We start from the raw sequence: 17,627 nt of genomic DNA, 5'->3' as shown, positions 1-17,627 counted from the left end.
GTCACCTCAGGCAAGAAGGGCACACATTGTCTATTTCCATCCTCCGCCCCAAAGGGTAAGAGTCTGAAGAGAATGAAAGATGTAAAAATTAAAGACAAATGTTAGGTTTTGGGAAGCAGTGTGGGTGGAGGCAGGCAGCCTTGTGGCTGCACAGGAGGGAGTTCTGGAGTCAGATCCCTGGGCTCAGACCTTGGGCTCCACCACTTGCCAGCTGTGCAACTTCACATGAATAACTTGTTTTTTTCACCTGTAAAATGGGGGTCGGAAGCTAGAGAGTGTGAGGACTAAAGGTGCTAATTTATGCAATATACCTACTACGGTGTCTAGCACATAATAAATGCCAAATAAGTATTAGCTATGACCATTATCACTTTTACAGATTTTGTATGTAATACAAGTTCACTAGGAACATTGTTTTCTGGGGAAAAAAATGTTTGTGAAGAAAACCTTTTTTCTGATTTTTAAATTTATTAGTTAATTATAGAAATTTGAGGGACTTCCCTGGTGGTGCAGTGGTTAAGAATCTGCCTGCCAGTGCAGGGGACACAGGTTCAAGCCCTGGTCCAGGAAGATCCCACATGCCGCAGAGCAACGAAGTCCGTGTGCCACAACTACTGAGCCTGCACTCTAGAGCCCACGAGCCACAACTACTGAAGCCCACGTGATACAACTACTGAAGCCCGCATGCCTAGAGCCTGTGCTCCACAAGAGAAGCCACCGCAGTGAGAAGCCCACACACCGCAATGAAGAGGAGCCCATGTTCACGGCAACTAGAGAAAGCCCACGCGTAGCAACGAAGACCCAAAGCAGCCAAAAATAAATAAATAAATAATAAATTTTTAACAAAAAAGTTTTAAAAAATAAAAATATCAGAAAAGTATTTAAAAAAAAGAAATTTGGTAAGGTTCAGAAAAGCATAGAGAAGGAAGATTAAGTCCTTAATCTTATAATGTACTGCTAACCACAGTTACCATTTTGGTGTGTATCTTTCCAATATTTTTATGCATAATTTTGAATCTTATATATGATTACCTGTATTATATATATGTGTACACACACATATATAATCTTCCAACCTGTCTTTTCTCTGTTTAATATATTGCACATATTTTCCTCTATTATTAAGTATTCTATACCATGCAATTCTGTGTGACTGGTATCACATTTGATGCCATAAAAGCTGACTAAGATTCATCAGTAAAACTCTGTTTTGCGCTCTGCCTCGCTCATATTTCTGTCCTATTATTAATCCTGAGTCTACAGGTATGCACATGAAGTGGAAGGAAAATAAGACAGAATGAACATAAGAAATATGTAGCTGTATCCCTCATTAGCATAGAGATCCCCAGCTGTGGCCATTAGAGGTGAGATTAAAGTAAGAATAGAGGATGGAATGTGGTATAAAGGAACAGCACCCCTTTGGCTGATGAGGAAACCGAGGCACAGGAAGGCTGAGTGACTTGTCCACAGCTGCGCCAGTCGTAGAAAGTGGAGGCAGGAATCAAATCCAGACTGTCGGACTCTAGTCCCCTGCTATTTCCTGGCCCAGCAGCTGCCCTGCAGTTGCTTGGGAGCTGAGACTTAAAGTGGAGTGTGTGTTATGTTATGTCAGGATGACTCCTTTAGAGCATTGTCTGAAGTTGCCAGAACTTTAACTGGCAAGTTAAAATGTCATCTCCAAGGTACAGGCTGTTTTATGATGCTGATCTTGGAGGCTGAGAGCAGCACAAACTATGGAGTCTCATCATTGATGTCTATTTCCTGGGCTTTGTGAGTTGAAGTCACCCCCATCCTGAGGAGGCTGGCTCCCAACAGAGATGTGTTAAAACTCCAGGCTGAAGTGTACAAGTACTTGAGGAGAAAAGGTCTCTTTTTTAGGAGCTGTTATTGAAAGAGTCAAGTAATAAGGTGGAATTTGTAAATGAAAGTGAGAAAAACAAGCTGATTTCCAGCCAACTATACTTGATTAATATAAAGTGAAATGCACTTTCCCCTCCTGGTCTGAAGCCTTTTGTTGAGTCATGAAAATGGCTTGGGGCGTCTTTATTTTTCAGAGTCTTTGTTGCCATTGGGTTGGCACATGTCAAAGAGCCAAATCTGGGCTTCCCTGGGGGCGCAGTGGTTGAGAGTCCGCCTGCTGATGCAGGGGGCGTGGTTTCGTGCCCTGGTCCGGGAGGATCCCGCGTGCCGTGTAGCGGCTGGGCCCGTGAGCCATGGCCGCTGGACCTGCGCGTCTGGAGCCTGTGCTCCGTGGAGGGAGAGGCCACAGCGGTGAGAGGCCGTGTACTGAAAAAAAAAAAAAAAAAAGAGCCAAATCTATTGGTTATTTTAATAAACACCAATGTGTGATCTTGGCTATTTATTAAAGAGGAAAGGGATGCAATGTAGTGCTTCCTTTCAAAGGCAGCAAAGTGAGTCACTTGCCACATGTGCTTCATGTCACCCTTTTCAGCCTGTATAGTTACAATGTGGTATAATTTTTCAGAATGATTGTATTTTGCTATTGAACTGAAAAATAAAATCATTTAAAATTTGTTTATTTGTTTATTTTTCAGGTTGTAAATAATTTCATTTTTTAAATGCATAGATATTCAACTGATCACTTAGTTCTTTAGTTAAATAATATATAGAAGATTAAAACTGGCTTTGTGATTAGTAATAGAAAATCTCTAGCCCATTTTTAATCAGAAATGCCTTTGGGGTTCCATCCCTCCAGATTGAAAAACCTTGCTATGGAGCAGAAGTGGTGATGCGGTATATTAACTTTGTATCCTGCAACTTTACCGAATTCACTGGTGAACTCTAGTAGTTTTCTGGTGGCATCTTTAGGATTTTCCATGTATAATATCATGTCATCTGCAGACAGTGACAGTTTTACTTCTTCCTTTCCAATTTGGATTTCTTTTATTTCTTTTTCTTCTCTGATTGCTGTGGCTAGGACTTCCAATGCTTTGTTGAATAAAAGTGGTAAGAGTGGTTATCCTTGCCTTGTTCCTGATCTTAGGGGAAATGCTTTCAGCTTTTTCACTGTTGAGTATGATGTTAGCAGTGGGTTTGTCACATATGAACTTTATTATAAGAGAGCTGGTCTCAGAGAGCTGGGACTCCAGCGCAGGAAGCCGGGCTCGATAAGAAATAGATTAGGGGTCTTGTAGCTGCAGCACGGGAGCTGCTATCTTTGGGGAGTGTGGCTTAGTTTGTTGCCAAACTTTTTCTGCATTAAAAAAAAATATTATTTATCTATTTACTTTTGGCTGTGTTGGGTCTTCGTTGCTGCACGCGGGCTTTCTCTAGTTGCAGCAAGCGGGGGCTACTCTTCATTGCAGTGCATGGGCTTCTCATTGCAGTGGCTTCTCTTGTTGTGGAGCACGGGCTCTAGGCACGCAGGCTTCAGTAGTTGTGGCATGCGGGCTCAGTAGTTGTGGCTTGCGGGCTCTAGAGTGCAGGCTCAGTAGTTGCGGCACACGGGCTTATTAGTTACTCCACGGTATGTAGGATCTTCTGGGACCAGGGCTTGAACCCGTGTCCCCTGCATTGGCAGGGATTCTTAACCACTGTGCCACCAGGGAAGTCATTTTTCTGCAGTTTTATGCTCCATGTCTTGTGGTTCTCAAGCTTCTCCTAGTCGCAACGTAAGATCGCAGTATGATGCTTTTGGAAAGCAGCTTTTGTCAGGTCGACCGGAACTAAGGGTTATTAAGGAAAGTTGAGGTGGCAGCTCCTTGTGTGTGGGCGTTGGGGGTGGGTTGAGGCTGGATCTGAATTTCTTCTCTTGTCTCTAACTCACCCTCGGGCTCAGGCTGGGGAAACAGGCCGCAGGATGGGGGTGTCGGTGGTATTGATAGTTCAGACTATTACAAAGGGGTCTTAAAGAAGCTGTCCATTTACCTGATTGTGACGAAGCAGCACAGAGGACTGAACTCTAACGTTTGTTTGCTTTTGACTGGACTTTTGTAGACCCTGCATGGTGACATAGCACTTACGTCATGGGAAAAGCAAATGAATAACTGGCAGCTAGAGTTGATCTGGGAGACAATCATATGGGGGAGCATAATAAAGGTACAGTTTCAGTTATGAGGCTCAGCCGGGCACTGTTGGTGGGCAATAAATAACTGCTGGATGAATGAAGGAAAGCATGAATGAGCGTCAGGACACGTTCAGCAGGCAGCCAATGTGGCAGTCCAGGATCTGTGGATCTGAGAGTACTTTCTGAGTGAAAAATTGAAATTTGTGAATGCTTTTAAGAGCATTCATTGTTTGCGCCCAGAAATAGTGCTGGGCTCTCTAGGTGGAAACTGCAATTTCCTATCAAAGAATGTTCTTTTCAGCCATGGCCAGAGACCTTAGGAGGGAGAGTATACTTGTAATAGTTAGAATGCAGACTGAAAGGTAATGCCTTTGACTTAGGACTGTATGAGTCTGACTGTACGGGCACACATGCCTTCAGCTCTTTGAGAGGGGCTGTGAGCCAGGGACAGCCCTGGCTACTAGAACTGCCACCTGAGGGAGATCTTGTAATATTTATAATAGCAACACTCATGAGAAGTGCCACCCTGGAGAAGTACCAGGTGCAATGAGGGCATTTTTGGCAGGGGAAACTGATATGGTCAAGACTACTTTGAGGGGATGACATTTAAGCTGGGCTCTGAAGATAAACGGGGGTTAGGCAGGCACGTGTGTGGGGAAGAGGAATTGGATGCGGCAGGGAGGAGATGAGCATGGAACGTGGAAGGAACTTCGCCCGTGAAGGCTCTGAGTGGAAGAGCAGCTGGGAGCCTTCAAGGAATGAAAAGATGGCCAGTGTATCTGGAAACTGTGTGAGAGCAGAGGTGTGGCATGAGGTGGAGGTAGGCAGGGGCTAGATCATACAGGCCTTCCACGTCACGTAAAGAACGCAGGCTTTGTTCGAAGAGCAGTGAAAGCCATAGGAGGTTGAAAGTAGGGAAGAGGCGGGACCTTATTTATGTGTAACCCGCTGGAGGGGCCGAGGTTGGGTTCGGGGCCCAGTGAGGATGCTGGTGCAGTCCAGGAAAGGTAAGGTGGCGTTTGGACTACAACCATGGCCATAGAGTTGGGCATAAAATTTAGTGATTTTAAATGTGTGTGTGGGGGTGGGAGGTGGTGATGGAGAGGGCAGGGGTGAGGAATAACCAAGTTCTCAACACGAAAATTGAGTAATAAGCAAAGTAGCCATTCCCAGAGCTGGGGATCACTGGAGAGAAGGGGGCGATCACGAATTTCAGTTGTGGATATGCCGAGTTTGAGATCCTGGGAGACAGGTGCATGAGTGGAGAGGAAGTATATGAAAATGGCAGCCTTTTGAATCGGTGGAGAAAAGATAAATTAATTCAGTGAAATGGTGTTGGGACAGCTGGCTAACCATCTGGAACAACATAAGTACAATCCAGACTTTGTCATATACCTGAATAAATTCCAAATGGATTAAGCACTTCAGTGTAAAAAATAAAACTGTAAAGATGCCAGGATAAAATACGGGAAACATTTATATAATGTTAACTTGGGAATATTTTTCTATTAATGTCACCAAAGGGAAAAACTATAAAAAGAAAGGTTGGATTGGTGGATTACGTGAGAAAAAGAAAGCAAACATCACCATAAATAAAGTTAGAATTGAAACGGTAAGTTGGAAAATGTTTGTGACATGTGACAAAGCAATATTACTGAACTTGTGAAGAACTTCTGCAAGCCAGTAAGAAAAGTGAGTGCCTGAAAGGGAAAATTGGGCAAAAGACATAAAAAGGTAATTTGCAAAAATAATACAAATAATAAACACATGAAAAGTGTTCAATTTCTTTAGTAATCAAAGCAGTGCAAGTTAAAAAACCAGGCACCACTCTGTCGATCAAACTGGCAAAGTTTTTTTTTTTTTTTTTTTTTAATAGTGTGAAGTAGCTGCAGGGGTGTGGAAGAGGCACTAACCTCTGTTGGTAGGAATAAAAACGAATACTTCGGGCTTCCCTGGTGGCACAGTGGTTGAGAGTCCGCCTGCCGATGCAGGGGACACGGGTTCGTGCCCCGGTCCGGGAAGATCCCACATGCAGCGGAGCGGCTGGGCCCGTGAGCCATGGCCGCTGAGCCTGCGCGTCCGGAGCCTGTGCTCCGCAATGGGAGAGGCCACAACAGTGAGAGGCCCGCGTACCGCAAAAAAAACAAAAAACAAAAAACTAATACTTTCTGAAGTTGAGTTTCACAGTTTCGAAAGTCATAAAATTGTACATATTTATCAATACAGCCGGCTGTCTTTATCCACCTGGGTTCCGCATCTGCAATTCAACCAAGCGTGGCTCCTGTACTATGTTTAGGATCCGAGATTGGCTGAATCTGTAGATGCGGAACCTGCGGATATGGAGCGTCGAACAATGGACTTGAGCATCCGCGGATTTTGATATCTGCGGGAGTCCTGGAACCGATACCCCGAGGTACGACTATTTACTAAATAATTAAGCCTGTTGGGGTTTTTCCTAAGAAAAATATTACAAAGATTTTTATCTATAAAGAAGATTATAATACTGAAACATTGAAATCTTATGGTTATTAATAGTATGGATTTTTTTTTTTTTTTTTTTTTTTTGGTCCAGAGTGCTCGGTTTTTGTTTGAGATGGTAACAGGAAACTTAAGTTACTAGGCACTCACAACTCTCTCTTTCCCCACCCTCCTCTGCCCCCCTTATATTGTCAACTTTCCCTTCTTTTAGGGCAGCTCAAGGTTTAACCATGGCAGAGCACATAAAAATTGGTATATCCTTAGGTGCCCACTTATGGATCGTTTGTGAGTAATTTGCATTTTTCTCTAGAAAGAGTGATGCATTTCATCAGTTCTCTTTGGTCACAGGCATACCCAAAGAAATTATTATTACTGCCAAGGGTGCTCTATAGAGCTGAGCAGAAACCTGTAATGTCAGGGGACTGAGGTTTGTGGTTTGTAAGAGAGCTCAGGACATTTAAAAGTTTTTTTAAGGATACAAAGTTAAGTGACAGCAAGGATAAAGTCTTAACACTCAACTCATAATTTGCTTCTATATAGAATGTTGAATTGAAATCTAAACTAGGTGAGAAGGTCAAAAGAGCATTTCAGTATTTTTTAACAACTAAAGACTAACAAGCAAACTATTTGAACATTATTTTTGTATCAGTTATGCACCAGGTGCTATGCTAGACTCTTGGGAAACAAAGACGAATAAAAATGGTGTTTACTTTTAGGAAGCTTATAATATAGCAGAGCTCACGTTTCTAGGCTCAAACAATATCCTTGTATGTGAAGAATTTCCCATGTGATCTTGGAACTCTGATTGTAATCTTTCAGAAATGAGGAGGCCAGGAAAGATGTCAGAAGATGGAGATAGGAAATCATCCCTGTTTCCGAAGGGGGATGGAGAAAGTAGATTCTCATAATTAAATAAAACACTAGAATGAATTATTGAATAGATGGCTGGTTTTCTTGAAGGACTATTATTGGTTCATTGTGAATAAATCATACCAAAAAGGACTGTAGTCATCCCTCGGTATCCACTGGGAATTGGTTCCAGGACCTGCCGCTGATACCAAAATGCTCAGATGCTCAAGTCCCATAGTTGGCCCTTTGTATCTGCGGGTTCCACGTCATTGAATTCAACCAACCTCGGGTCACGTATGTATATAGTGTATTTATTGAAAAAAATCCGCCTATAAGTGGACCTGCAGCAGTTAAAACTCAGTGTTGTTCAAGGATCAACTGTACTGTGTTTTCGTGACTTGCTGGTCCTACTAACTGGATAGACGATCCCTTGGTTTCTTCAAATCACTGGAGACTCTCTCTCTCTCATGATATGCTTGTGCAAGATGGCTGGTTTTTACAGGGGGCTTCGTGGGTGCATATGGTGTCACCAAGGTTTCTTGAGAGGTCTGGTTGCGGGGTGGGGAGAGCGAGCCCTTGATGGATGGATCTTTCCACCCTTTCTTCACCTAGAGCAGCTCCTCTGTTATCTGTTTATGTATTGGGAATCTCTTTCATTTTGTTTGATAGAGAACTTCTCCTACCAAAGAAAAAAGTTTGAAAGCCCCTGGATTAATTGGTGGTGGGTGCATGCTTGGTTGAGTATCTGTAACCTCCACAGTACGCATTAATGGACTGATATCACCTGAATCTCCAGGGACACTACTCTTGACTTTTCTCAAAGACCTGTTGACAACTTCAAAGACAAGCTTAATGGTTTTTGAATGACTCCACGTGGAAGGATAGCTAAAAATTGGACAGAAAAATCGGGAATCAAAGCTGTCAACCTTAAGAAGAAGAAACCTAATAGGGATAAATGTCAAATTCTGTACTTAGGTCCCCAAATTGAATTGCACAGGGTGGGGAGAGGCATATGAAAAAAGATTTAAGGATTTTAGTTGACTTCGATCTCAGTATGTCACCAGCCTGATGGGCTTCCAGAGGTGCTAATAAAAACCTAGCCTGTTTAAACAAAGCATAATGTCTCGGCTTAAAAGTTGTTTCCGGGGCTTCCCTGGTGGCGCAGTGGTTGAGAGTCCGCCTGCTGATGCAGGGGACGTGGGTTCGTGCCCCGGTCTGGGAGGATCCCACGTGCCGCGGAGCTGCTGGGCCCGTGAGCCATGGCCACTGAGCCTGTGCTCCGCAACGGGAGAGGCCACAGCAGTTAGAGGCCCGCGTACTGCAAAAAAAAAAAAAAAAAGTTGTTTCCTCAAGGAAGCCTTTCTGGAACTTTCTCCCAGAGTGTGTCAGGCAAACCTGTTCCATGCTCCCAGGCCCCTGGTACTTTCTTCCCCAGAGCACTTCCTGTACCTTCTCTGCATGGTAGGCTTGACTGTCTCCTCAGCTGGACTGGGCACCAGGCCTGGTGGGTTGGTTTCTGCCTCTAGGGCCTGAACAAACGCCTGGCACACGTTAGGCTTTCAGCAAGTGTTTGTTGAACAAAGGATGCAATTGTCAGTTCTGGGAGCCATCTTTTAAATGGAATGTGGCCAAACTAGGGTGTATTCAGAGAAGGGTAGTTAAGAAGGTGGTTAGTCTCAAAAAATTTTCCTATGAGGAATTTGAATATACTGGGCATGGATAATGTGGAAAAGTGCAGATATAAGGGTCATAAACTAGCTTTTTTCAAGTGTTGAAAGTGGGTAGTGACTTAGGCATTGTTGCAGGTGATGGGCGTGTTTGGGCAGAGGAACGGAGGACAGAGGGGGACTGGGGTGTGTATGAGGTTAAATAACAGATTGCAACTCAGGGTAAGACAGCACTGTAGAGTAGACCCATCTAAAGTTGGGAGGGCTTGTCTTACGATGTGGTCGGAGCTGCCGTTTTTTGGAGTCACCCCCTGAGGGTGAGAACCACTATCAGAATAGCTGAGGAGTCTTTTTACAGGCAATAAGATGTTTAAGTAGAAATGGTCTCTGGGGGTCCTTTCAGTTCTGATGATTTGGTGATTTTATATTCATTCTCTAGAGAGAAGAGCAGAGACAGTTTTCCAAGTTATAAAACATATAAAATATGTTTGTCATTTACTATAGGGCGGGTGTGGGTGCTGGAAGGAGGACAGGTGGGTAAAGAGCCGTGGAAGGGGCCACATGAGGGAACTGTCTTGGTTAGGGTGACCCCGGGTGGGTCTGTCTTCATGGTTCTTAGCCCAGTCCTTCCTTCTTTCCGTGTCACAAACCTATTACGCAGACTGCAGGGGTTTTTTGTGTGTGTGGATAAATTTTAGACACTGTTTTTAACAGCGTCCTGAAGATGTTGTAGTCTTACAGCACCCCTGAGAGATAGTTATTTCACAGAAGGGAAAGCCAAATGAGGGTCAGAGAGACGAGGGAACCGGTCTCGGGCTGTGCAGCTAATGACAACGCGTTTCTTTTACTGCAGGACAACTTCTGTATATTTGCATTGGTGGTTTGTTAAAATCACCTGCAAGAATAGTAATAATTTGGCCTGGAAACCATAAATTCTATTTTTACCTGTATTGATTGGGTCCCCGTGAGTGCTTAAGCTTTTTACAACTTCATATCGGAATCCGATGCTAACTGAAGTGAACTGATCTACTCTGAAAGATCCTTACATATTATTCAGTAACTCTAAATTGCTTGCAGTTGCTAATGGAGAGGACCATTAGATCAGATGCTCAGAGAGCAGCAGCTCTTCTCTTCAGGCATCGCATCCATTCCAGACTTCCAGAAAGAGGGAGCAATGGAGGCCTGGGGGCCTGGCCATCTTAAAGAACCAGGGATTGGGAGGGGGGTCAAGCCCTGCTCATCCTAAAGTGTTTGCAGGACTTCCCTGGCGGTCCAGTAGTTATGGCTCCGCGCTTCCATTGCAGGGGGCACGGGTTCCATCCCTGGTCTGGGAGCTAAGATCCCACATGCCCTGCGGTGCAGCCAAAAATAAATAAATAAAGTGTTTGCATCGTTATGGGGAAGAGGCAGTTGTGGCTCATTTCTTTTCCAGGTTCACTGTTGCTATCTCAGTTGGTAAAAATATGTTGATTATTCACGAAAACAAAAAGAAGTTACTTTTAGCAGATTAAAATGAAATGCTAATCAGTGCTGAGTTCTTGGAAATCTTTGTGGCTTATTTAGCAACACAAATTGGTTGATGTAATTCTGACAGAAGCAGTCTGTTTTTTGCTTTATCCTGGGGGTGTTCCAGCTGTTTCTTCCCTGAGAAAAGTGACTTTGTGTTTAAATTTTCAGGGTTCCAATTCCTGAATGATTAAAATAAAAGAAAAAAAGAGGAAAAAGATTCACAAGATAGTGCCATGTAGACAATAGATTCTTAAATCTTATGTAGGTATGTATGTGTTAGGGATGAGCACAGAATGAGAAGGCTCAGTGCTTTTCCTGGGTCACCAGATATGGAAACCCTCCGCATTTGTGTCGTGGGATTGGGGAACTTTCCCTTTCCACTCCTCTCTAGTTCTTGTGGCTGGACTAACACACAAGACAGATTAACAGGAGAAAAAGAAATTTTCATTTGCGAACATGCAGGTCTCAGAAATGGTACCTAAGAAGTGGCCAAGGAAGGGAGCTTTTATATTTTTTAGACAAAGAAACAATATGCGAGAAATTGACAGGACAAAGAAACTTGGGTTTTGGGTGCTCAATTAGTGAAGAATCTAAGCAGGGTTTGGGCTTGGGGTAGTCAATTAAAGACATAATGAGGTTTGTTTATACAGGCTTCTCAGCCCTGAATTCCCTGTCTCTGAGTGGTAAGGGTGTCCTTCTACTTCCAGAGGCAAGGAGTGCACCTTCCACATGGGAGATTGGTCTCCTGTTTTCAGGAAGACAGAGAGGAGGGTCAGAGTGTCCATCTTGCATTGGCCATTTCTTAAGTGACTTTAATTCAAAATAATCAATATGCCACTGTGACATATTTTGAGTGGCCTGCCCTGAGTCCCAACAGTGTTCTTTTGGGCTGATTTGACTGAATTTGACAAAATTCATTGACTAGACTGCCTAACTCGGGAGGAATTATAATTAAATGGTGACTTGATGTATCCTAGTACAGTAAGTCAGTTGCTTGGTCCTTGGTGAACCAATCAACATATCTTAGCCCACCTCACTCCCACACTTCAGCATTGATGCCTCCAGACCTCAGGCTTCTTCCTTCTTCCCCTTCCCCCCACCCTATTATTTCATTTGCTCCTTCCCAAATTTACTTCCCTCCCACTCAGCCTAGCCTGAGATCCGTCAGGGAAGCTGCTATCTCCCCAGTGTCCTCCATCCCTCAGCTCAGCCCTCGTGGTCTGCATCCGGCAGTGCTCCGGGCAGCTGGGAGGCCTCCCTCTCCTCGCTGCACTCAGTTCCATCCCCTCCACCCCGTCCCCTCAAGTTATCTCTTCCCTCTTTCAACCCTTCTTTCTTTTTTTTTTTAATAATATGTTTTATTTTTAATTTTTTTTACAGCTTTATTGGAGTATAATTGCTTTACAGTGGTGTGTTAGTTTCTGCTTTATAACAAAGTGAATCAGTTATACATATACATATGTTCCCATATGTCTTCCCTCTTGCGTCTCCCTCCCTCCCACCCTCCCTATCCCACCCTTCCAGGCGGTCACAAAGCACCGATCTGATCTCCCTCAACCCTTATTTCTTTACAGCCTCCTTCTACTTACCATATAAGTCTTCCCTGTCTAAAAAAGATACCACTCCATACCTCATTATTTTGTAATAACCTATAAGGGAAAAGAATCTGAAAAAGAATATATATAACTGAATCACTTTGCTGTACACCTGAAACTAACACAACATTGTAAGTCAATTATACTTCAATTTAAAAAAAGTTAAAAAAAATACCACTCCACTTCTGTCCTGTCTCTTGCCTTCCCTTCACACAGAAGTTTTTTATGAAATGAATCAGTAGTCATTCTCTTCACTTATCTCCCATTTACATCATGAACCACTGTATCCTGACCCCTGGCCCCCAACCCACCTGTCTGCAGAGCGCTCTTGAAAGGGTAAATAACACCCTGCCTTTTTGCCAGATCTTATTAAAGCCAGATCTTATTGCCTGCCTTCTTAAAAGACTTATTTTTCTTTTGGCCTTTTAGTTATTAATTATTATTATTTTTCAAGAGCCAAGTTTTTTTATTTGTTCATTTTTTTTTTTTTTTTGCGGTACGCGGGCCTCTCACTGTTGTGGCCTCTCCCGTTGCGGAGCACAGGCTCCGGACGCGCAGGCTCAGCGGTCATGGCTCATGGGCCCAGCCACTCTGCGGCATGTGGGATACTCCCGGACCGGGGCACGAACCCACGTCCCCTGCATCGGCAGGCAGACTCTCAACGACTGCGCCACCAGGGAAGCCCTATTCGTTCATTTCTTGCATTTGCAGTAGTTCTCAGTGACATCCTCGGCCTGACTGAGACTCTTTGCCTTAGTCCTTGGCCACCACGCAACTGCAGCAACCACTTTACGGAGCTTCCCTCTCTTGTCAGTTTTACAGAGGCCCCCTCATTCCCCTAGTTTCTTGTTGTCATCCACTTGAATTAGGTTGATTTGGTGTTCAGCAAAAACAGCCTCCACTGGCTTGACCCACACAAGCTCATCACACGAAGATGGACGCGAGCACACAACGATGGGCTTGGCGCTGGTCTAAGGCTTTGGCAGCTTCCCGAATTCCACGTGCGAGGCCATCGGTCGGTGAGGGTGGTCTTCGGTACCTCCTGTAAAGTGTTCTTAATGTCTGTTACGCCTTCCAGCAGCAAATCAATGCCTTCCTCAGCCATGGCTGTGGGTTACGGGTGGAGCTGAAACTGGAATACACCCGCCAGCTTGGTGGCAAGAGGGAAAGAGAAACTTTTCTTTATTTTAGTTTTTAATTTTGGATTTTTAGAAGTAGGAAACTTTTACCTGAAGGAGAGGCTTTGAGGAGTCTCTTCCCTGCTGTAAGGCTGATGGAAATGACATTTCTTGGGTGTGTTGAAGTACAGAGGATTCAGGCTTCCTCTTCCCCCGGAGGCTTCATCCTCCATTTCAACTCTACAGATTTCTGGGCATGAGATGAGGAGGCATTAGTCTCCTGCTGTTTCAGGTGTCGCCGGATTGTTGGCTGGGGGGTGTGTGTGTGTGTGACCTTCTAACACATGCAGGTGCATACTTTTCATGTATTAAGTCATTTACTACTCACAGTGATCCTGTCCGTGGGGAAACTTAGGCACAAAGAGGAAACTTGTCTGGGAACACCCAGCTATCATGGATTTGAACGGAAGTAGTCTAGGAGAAGCCAGAAATCATTGCCGAACACTTTTTAGCCTTTATCTTCCTCATTGGCTCTCTCTGACCCTTTTTCCCTGCTCCCCTTTTTAGGTTCCTTAAATGTTGATTGGTCTCAGAAGTCAAGCCCCCCACCCTCTATTCATCTCCTGAATCCAGCTGTTTTCTGTATCTTCACTTAGACGTCCCACAACCACGTGAGATTCAGCACATCCCCAAACAGAAAACCCCTCACCCTCCCACCGAACCAGCATCCCCTCCTGTGGCCTCTCTCTGTGAATGGCACTGTCCTCCATTCAGTTATTCAAGTTGGGTGCCAAAAGTCCTTCTAGATTGCTCCTTCTCTGTTGTCTTCCACCTGGCTTTCAAAGCCCTAGACTGCCTGGGCCCTGCCTTCTTTCCAATCTCATTTCTTAACCCTCACCCCTTGCCCACTGTGTGCCAGCCATCCTTGTCTTCTCTCCGCTTCACAAACACAAGCTTATGCTGACCCTGGGGCACTTGTCTTAGCTGTTTCCCTTGCCTGGAATTCCCAGTCTCCAGATCTGTGCATCGGTAGATCCTTCTCGACATTCATGTCTCTGGGTAAATTTCAGCTCCACAGAGAGGCCTTCCCTGACCACCCAGTCTAACACAGCTGTCAGTCACCCTCTATCACATCACCTTACTTTAATTCTCTACATTGCACTTATCACTGGCTGATGCTTTCTTATTTATTGATTGATTTGTTTATCATCTCTCCATGGGATGTAAACTCCGTGAGAGCAGTGACCTTGTCTGTTCTGTTAGTCCCAGGATCCCAGTACCCAGAGCTGTGTCTTGCATATAGTCAAAATAATATTGATAAGAGCTGACATTTGTGAGCATTTCCAGTGTGCTTAGGCAGATAGTAGTACAATATATAATACCCTCATGTGGTAATATGTACTTTCATAATAATATACAGTGTGTATATTAATTATATAACATACAATATAATACATATATATTACACATATGATATATGTATACTATGTAATATAAAATACCTACTATATACAATATATATCATATGTACATTATATGTGTGTGTGTATGTATATCCTCATGGTAATATAATAACAATACCTATCCTCATATGGTTTGGTGAGAATTAAATGAGGCAGTATTAGTAACATCTTATTATGATTATGATTGTCATTAGTATTATGATGCCTGGTTTGTAAATGAGCAAACTGCGGTACATAGTGGTTAACTACCTTCACAAGATCGCGTGGCCGAGACATGGTGGGGTCAGGCTTGGACCCAGGAGTCTGGCTGTAGAGCCAGATGCTCAGTAAGCTCACTGGGACCTCACCGAACACCTTAACCTCTTAGCTCCTTTCTGCCCCACAGCCATAGGAGGAGCGCCCAATGTTTGTTGCCTGGATTTTGCCACAGATTCTTAGCTGATGTCCCAACCTCCAGGTCTGCTTTTGAATTCTACTAGCGTGGTCAATCTAAAATGTAAATCAGAACTGTTAGGCTCCCAGGTCTCTTAGACTAAAATCCAAACTCCTTTTCTTCATAAGCTGAATTCTCTTCACATCTCTGCCCGTATTTCCTACTTCTTCCCATGTGCATCTTTATTCCTAATGCACCAAATTACCCTTGGGTCCCTGAACACACTGTGCTGTTCTGCAGCTTCCTGCAAAACAGAGGCTGTTTCCTTTGCCTTGCTTAATTTGACAGATTCTCAAAGCTTGTTTCTATTAGAAACTTTCTTAGTGTTCTCCCTAACCTCCTCCAACCCCATGGGGCTGCCTACATTGGGTGTTCTCTTCTCTCCTGTTTCACTTTGTGCACAGTTCGATCATGGAAGTACTATATTGTACTCTTCTGGGCTCCTGCTATGCTCCCCTACCCCCCAACCTCCAGCCTTCCCTCAACCTTTCCTGTGGACGTTATCATTTTGACTGGCTTCCCTCCACCCCTGGCACCTAAGAGAAGGCCTGGTAAATATTAGGCACTCAGTAACTATTTGCTGAATGAATACTAACTTCCTAAAGGAATTTGAGGCAATCCTATATAAGACAGAGCATTATAATATATTCAACATTAATACAAACATTTCAGAAACCAACTAGAAAAAAATTATGTTCTTGGAATGAGTTTATTCCTGGAATTGGGCACAATTTAACTTTGAGGTTTTTGGCTACCAAGATAAAAAGGGAGGTGTGTGGGGGCAGTTTCATCTTCATTTTCTAGGGAGAGGAAAAGGTTCTTCCACTGAGACAAGTTTTTTCGTGGTCCTGAATTCTAGGAAGAGATTCTTCCACGGAAAGGAGATTGGATTTCCTTAAGGACAGTATTTTTGAACGTAAACATTTGTAAAAAATTTTTCTTAATAAAAGCTCAAGGTTTAACGTTGAATTGCAGCTCCAAAGGCATTTGTTTGGGGTCCTACTTTAATACAGTGCCTGTATTTTTTTTTTTTTTTTTTTTTTTTGCGGTATGCGGGCCTCTCACTGCTCCGGACATGCAGGCCCAGCGGCCATGGCTCACGGGCCCAGCCGCTCCGCGGCATGTGGGATCTTCCTGAACCGGGGCACGAACCCGCATCCCCTGAATCGGCAGGCGGACTCTCAACCACTGCGCTACCCAGAAAGCCCAACAGTGCCTGTATTTTTTATTTGGGTATATTTATTATAGGGGTGGAGCTTAGAGAGCCTAGAGATTTTGGTAACTTACCCAACAACCATAGCCCAGGCACCTCTTATCAATAGATCCACTTTCCAATGTAAGTTATTTTTTGGGAGGGGAAGTGTGTGGGTTTAGGGCAAGCTTTGGCAAGTCCTGAATCAGCTATTTTACATTTAGGTCTTTGGTGACTACCAGGGGTTTAACTTTTCCATGTTGTTCATTGAAGAGATTTCTTGCATTAGACACCAGGTGGTCGGTCCACCTTTGGAGGATCTCTCGTCAGAACTTAAGGGCCTGCACAACTACTGAGCCCGCGTGCCACAACTACTGAAGCCCGCGTGCTTAGAGCCCGTGCTCTGCAACAAGAGAAGCCACCACAGTGAGGAGCCCATGCACCACAACAAAGAGTAGCCCCTGCTCGCCACAACTAGAGAAAGCCCGCATGCAGCAACGAGGACCCAACACAGCCAAAAAAAAAAAGAAAAAAAATTAATTAAAAAATGAAAAAGAAAAAGAACTTAAGGGCCTGGCTTGTGCTGCCTGGTTCGAAGGCCATGTTGCCTTCATGAAACAGTGAGCTCCAGCAGTGTGGGGCAGGGCCACTGTAGTTCTTCACAAACTATTAGCTCAAGCACCTATATAAGCCCCGGCTGGGCCTCAGAGTTGTACATCCTAGAGTTCTGTGCCATCAAGTATTGGGAGGGATAATTTTGTTCTAAAAGATTTAAGGACAAAGTATTATAAAATAGTCTGCATTCACTGAAAAATATATTTACTGAGCACCTGTTGGGCGCCGGGCACTGGTGGGTACCGGGGGATAGTCTTAGTGCCCAGGTAGAGCTCACCGTCTAGTATGATTTCTGTCTTCACTGATTTTACAATCTAGACAGAATCATAAGAGAACCATTCTGATGAGACTGTCAGAGCATCCGTGTACCAAATAAACTCCTAGGTAGCTGAGTTCATTCACCTGTTAGATGAGGATGATTTAGGATTGTCCATTTAAACATTGGAGGGTGTCTGCCAAATGTTATCATTTGAGATTTAGCATAGTCGATACAGTCTCTTCCCTTGGCCCCTTGTCAGTGAACAAGATCAGGTATTTTTTTGTTTTGTTTTTTCATTATGAAAATTTTCAAACACACAGAAAAGTAGAATAGTAGTCCAATGAACAGCTTTATAACCATCACCTCTATTCAATAGTTGTTAACATTTTGTCATATTTGCCTCAACTATTTTTTTTCTTGAT

The 17,627-nt window shown here is 43.8% G+C and overlaps 2 protein-coding genes and 1 pseudogene across 5 annotated transcripts in view; 2 read left to right on the top strand and 1 right to left on the bottom strand.

The window, feature by feature from the left end:
* Positions 1-17,627, top strand: part of FAXC (failed axon connections homolog, metaxin like GST domain containing) — a 76,619-nt gene that overhangs the window by 36,697 nt on the left and 22,295 nt on the right. The gene's annotated exons all lie outside the window — the stretch shown is intronic.
* COQ3 (coenzyme Q3, methyltransferase) overlaps positions 1-17,627 on the top strand; it is a 100,133-nt gene that overhangs the window by 72,677 nt on the left and 9,829 nt on the right. The gene's annotated exons all lie outside the window — the stretch shown is intronic.
* On the bottom strand, positions 12,104-13,335 carry LOC307195394 (small ribosomal subunit protein eS12-like; annotated as a pseudogene). Its single transcript has one exon. The product of its transcript is annotated as a small ribosomal subunit protein eS12-like (transcript).

Source organism: Stenella coeruleoalba (genome assembly GCF_951394435.1).
Source record: "Stenella coeruleoalba genome assembly, chromosome: 12".
NCBI lineage: Eukaryota > Metazoa > Chordata > Mammalia > Artiodactyla > Delphinidae > Stenella > Stenella coeruleoalba.
This window is presented reverse-complemented; position numbering and strand designations above follow the sequence as displayed.